The sequence below is a fragment of the Solanum lycopersicum genome, chromosome 6 (assembly GCF_036512215.1).
Source record: "Solanum lycopersicum chromosome 6, SLM_r2.1".
In the NCBI taxonomy this organism is placed as follows: domain Eukaryota; kingdom Viridiplantae; phylum Streptophyta; class Magnoliopsida; order Solanales; family Solanaceae; genus Solanum; species Solanum lycopersicum.
In genome coordinates, this window is record NC_090805.1 from 1,557,951 (window position 1) to 1,563,950 (window position 6,000).

The window sequence follows — 6,000 nt, forward strand, 5'->3', positions numbered from 1 at the left end:
AATATACATATATCTCCGTTCCTCTCTCTCCCCTCTCTCAAATTTCGCTTGTCACTCTCCCAAATCTCGCTCACCTCTCACACTCTATACAAATATAAATGTATACATTCTATTTGTATAAAGCGAAAGAAGATTATATATACAAATACAAATGCATATATTTTCATCCTATACACTTATGGTTATACAAATACGATCTTTTCCGATCCAATTTTTTTTTCTTTCTCTTTCTCGCTTTACACAAACACAATTATACAATTGATTCTTTTGTATATGTATACCGAAACAAATTATACAAATGCTTCTTTTGTGTATATGTATAGTGAAATAGCCAGCTTCTTTTGTATATATGTATAGTGAAATAGCCATGACAAACATAAAGTTTGCTATGGAACACAATCATGCAAACTCTATCGATAACATACAAATATGATTTTTGTGTTTGTTATATGCGAAAGTTGATCTTAATTTTTTATATATAAGAATAAAATTTTGATAAACATATCTTCAACTAAATTATGAAGACGAGAGATGCAGAAGTCCAGTGAGTAGGTTCGAGAGATTTAATGTAGTGAGATTCAAGAAAAGTAAGGTAGTTCAGAGAAATATTGAGAAAAGGTGATTACTTTTGATCGATTAACCGAGGACATAACCTTAGATAGAAAATTGTCGAGGTCGCAATTTAGTCATGATTTAATTTTTTTGCAATGTTATAGTGTTAAGGTATTTTCTTAGGGTTCTTTTGTGTTGTAAAGGGTAAAGTGTTCATCTTAATGTATATATTTGTGTATGTAATATGTATATCAATGTACTTTTATGTATATTACATTGTTATTATATGACCCACAAGTGATGTGCATATGATATATGAGTGATATGCATGTGATATACATGTATTATATAATTTATAGTCGTAAATATTTAGACTTATAATTTAGGTAATATATTTTGTTTTCTTCCGATAATTCTAAATCTTATCAACTATTACATAGTTTGCTAGCTGCTTAGAGTTATACAAATATTAATAAGGTGCGAAGTAGAGGTGATGTTATAATATATGTATTATTTTGTGCAACTCTTAATTATGCATGGATAAATTATTCATAATTAGTTATTATACTTTTTATCTCGCATAAAATAATAGATAAATGCTCTCATGACTTATATTTTTATAAATATTTTAGTTATGTGGATTTTGAATCATCAACCAAACGTCATATTAAATATCATATACTCCATCTGTTCACTTTTAATTGTTGCGTTTTTTAAAAATGAGTTTGATTAATTTTTAAAGTTATTAAACTGTGTTAATTCGATATTTTAAACAAAAAAATTAGATATTTAAAGATATACGAAAAGTAATATAATTTTATTTTTTTACACATCAATACGATGAAAAATATATCGTAATATATTGATCAAAATTTAACTCTAAAATAAGAAAATATAACAAATAAAAGTTAATAAACAGAATACGTGATAACTCATAATATATGAAGAGATTAACTTATATTCTACTGACAGTGGACAAAATAAATTACACTATTAGCTTATTTTTAGAAATACTTATTTTTTAAAATATATTACTTATTATTAATATTTGAATAATAATAAAAGTATTATATGATAATTTGAACTCTAAATTAATTGTATGAGTTTGTTAAGGATTCTTTTTTATTGCCAAAGATAAAAAAAAATTTTTGCAGTGTTTTCTTGTACTCATTATTTTTACCTCATTCTCCATCAACATCATTGCAGCAATTTGAGACAATCATCAAGGATAACTTTTTACTTTTCTTTTCTAAAAAAATCTAGACTAATTGATTTCATAAAAGAAAATTATTCATAACTTATTAAGTCTTCTTTCTAACATGAAAAAGTTTTTTGATAGATCTTCCATTGCTTCAACTTTTTTATTCTTAGTTCATTTTATTGACGATACCAAAATTAATTGAAATAACATTTGATTCATATACATTCATATGTATTTCAATTTATGTAAGTAATACTCAAAGTCGATAGTATAAAAATATTTGAACCTTATTTCAAAATAATCTTTAATTTATAGAACGTCTTTAAAAAAAAAAAAACTAAAAGAATCATTAAACTTTAAATATGAAAATATAATAATTAAATTTAAAAAAATAAATATCTCTAAAACTGAACCGATGGTATAATTTTTTTTTATCCACCGTCAATGGATATAAATTAATCTCATATATATAAATAAATACTGAAACACAATTTAACTCATAATATATGAAAAATTACTAAACCACAATTTTTTATCACACGACTTTCTATATTTTATTTAGCCTCCTAAACGACATAATTAGGTTTTAAAACTTAGTGAAGTTATCTAAAAAGATATTTGAACCATATTTTAATGCCAGTCAAATATTGCAACTCTTGTCTCCCTACCCTACCCCTAGTATATATACCCTAACCCAAAGTTTATTTCATTAATTATTACTTAGCATGCACAAGAATTATGTTTTAGACAAATTATTCCTAAAATAATTCTATGGGCATAAAAGAAAGTGGTAAAACAACAGGAAGTGATCATTTTATCTTGTTAAAAAAAAAACATCAAATGGTTAGAGATTTAGACTACACAAAAGCAATATGATTATCATTATATATAGTTCTTTTTTCGAAAAAGATTTAAAAATACCCCTAAACTATTCGAAATAGGTCATATATAACTTAAACTTTATTTAAGCTTAAAAACTATCCTTTCCGTCATACTATTGGGTCAAAAATACCTTTCTTACTAACGAAAGTTGTTAAATGCCATGTGGATGTCATATGAATGCCACATTGCATGCTAATAGGATTCTACTGTCACGTAGACAAAAATAGAAAGGGTCAAAAATACCCTTAAACTATGCGAAATTGCTCATATTCATCCCTAAACTATATTTCGACTCAAAACTATCCTTCCCGTCAAACTATTGAATCAAAAGTACTTTTCCTATCAACAGAAGTTGTTAAATGTCATATGGATGCTACATTGCATGCCAATAAGGTTCCACTGCCACATAGACTAAATCCCTAAATTCTAATTACTTCCCCCCTCATTTCATTATTTCAAAAATGATATATTCACCCGTTCTCCCTCATTTCGCGGCCAGGGTTTCATACTTTTCTTCGTGGTTGGGTTTCAAAGTGGATATTTATGCTTGTGTAGGCTAGTAAATATTTTATTTTATTTTATTATGTTTACGATTTCAAAGCATGATAGTTATGATTTCACAACTTTCCCCTAATTTCACAGATAAGGCTTCGTAGCTTTATTCAGGGCTGAGTTTCAAAGTAGATATTCATGGTTGTAGGTTAGTAATTATTTTTTCTTATTTTATTACGTTTACGATTTCAAAGTATGATTGTTAGAATTTCACAAGTTTTCCTTCGTTTCGCGGCCTAGGTTTCATAACATTCTTCTGAGCTGAGTTTCAAAGTGGATTTTCGTGGTTTTAAATACGATAAAATAAGAAAAAATTTTATTACCTATAACGACAAATAAACACTTTGAAACCCAGCGACGAAGAAAACTGTGAAACCTTAGCCGCGAAATGAGGGAGAAGGGATGAAATCGTTTATAAAAAATAATGAAATGAGGGAAAAGTGAGTAATTAAGATTTAGGGATTTAGTCAATATGACACATGTGGAATTTAACGACTTCCGCCAATAAGAAGGTCACTTTTAACCCAATAGTTTGATTGGGAAGGGTAGTTTTGAGTCGAAATATAGTTTAAGAGTAAATATGAACTATTTCGGATAGTTTAAGGATATTTTGGCCCTTTTCTTTTAGTCTATGTGGCAGTGGAACTCTATTGGGGTGCCATATAGCATTGACATCCACATGGCATTTAACAATTTTCGTTTGTTAGAAGGGTATTTTTGACTCAATAGTTTGACGGAAAGGGTAATTTTGAGCCAAAATATAATTTAAGGATACATCTGAGCTATTTCAGATAGTTTAAGGATATTTTTTACCCTTTTCCATTCTTTTTCATATTTGATGGTTAAAATTAAGGTTAAATCTCTTAACTCCTCATATAATCAGGCTGAACATACGATGCATGTATAATTTAATTTGGATGTTCAACATTGTGTAAGATGAGTTCTGTTCATTTACCATATAAAAAATTGTATCATAGACCTAACTCAACCTGCTAGCTCATGAAAAGAGAATTGTTCTAATTCATACGAGAAGATCAATAGACTACAAATCTCATTCACAAATGTGAGATGTTGGTCAAAACTTTAGAAAAATAAGTTCGATAAAAATAAGAAAAATAACGTATATCATCGCTATTACTATTCAAAACGCACCTTCTATAATATTTATCTAGATTATATAAATAAGTTAGGTGTAATAATTCCACCTTCTAATAGATAATTCCAAGATTTGGATATAAATTTTATCTCGATATTAATTGATTAAATAATATATCCACAACCAAATATTCGAAAAATTCAATTTTTATAACCAAACGATTGCTTCGTGTGTTAAATATTCTTATCAACATTCTGTTAATTCAGGAATTTTTATTTCATACAAGAACCTGCATAAAATAGTATATTTTCTAAATCTTAATCTATGTGCTATTTCTTTTTTCTAAAATCAATTTAATTAATTTAATGTGAAATTAGATTAGATCAATTAAATAATTAAAACTTTTACAAAAAATATACAGGAAAGTTGTCCTACTTCTTCTCATCATTGTCATGTATATAATGAAAAATATATATTTTAAAATATCAATCAAAATTACATAATTTGAGTCTTAAAAAAATAAAAAAATGTCATATAAATCAAACAAGAACAAAAGATATTTTTCATGTCAATTCTATTATATTTTTCACTCGATATTCGATATTAATTGAGATTCATGCCCCCCACCCCCACCCCCCATAAGGCCCCACTTTTACGGAAGATTTTTTGAGATTCAAAATTTCAATTCATCCGTTACATTATATTTTTTTATATTCAAAACTCAAATTTATCAAATGCACCACATTCTTTTATCGTTTACTTCAATTTTTATAGAGGAAAGTAAATAAAAATATCAAATTACTAGTAGAATATTACTGTACAAACTGCAAACTCAACATTGTACTAGTACTACTTTTAGTTAGAGTTTTGTTTTTCAGTTAAACAAAGGGACCTTTAGGTTTTAATGGGAACAGCTAATTGTGAATATAATATAGAGAAAACGGACAAATATATCTTTAAGTTTTTGTAAATTCTATATAGATATATTTCGTCATATTTTTGGGATATTGACAATTTTATCGTCTAAAAATTAAAGTATACATGCCTATTACTCTAACAGAAGACTAAATAGCGATACGTAATACAATTTTATTAATCAATCTAATATTTTTTAAAATGTAGCATTTCTAAATAAGAACATGACAAATCTATACCCGTTAATATAAAAGTATATATGCTTCAATTTTTAGGGTTAAAACTCAACATTGTACAAGTACTACTTTTAGTCAGAGTTTTGTTTTTCAGTTAAACAAAGGGACCTTTAGGTTTTAACGGAAACAACTTATTGTAAATGGTATATAGATATATTTCGTTATATTTTTGAAATATTGATAATTTTATCGTTTAAAAATTAGAGTATATATGCCTATTATTCTAACAGAAAACTAAATAGCGATACGTAATATAATTTTATTAATCGATTTAATATTTAATAAATATCACATTTCTAAATAAGAACGTGACAAATCTATATCCGTTAATATAAAGATATATATACTTTAATTTTTAGGATTAAAACTCAACATTGTACAAGTACTACTTTTAGTTAAAAGAGTTTTGTTTTTCAGTTAAATAAAGGGACCTTTATGTATTAATGGAAACAGCCAATTGTGAATAGAATATAATATATGACATGAGCAGACAGATATTACAATTCAACTTTTCAACAGAGTGACAGGTTGTGCTAAGAAAATTCAAAAGTATAATCATTTGACTT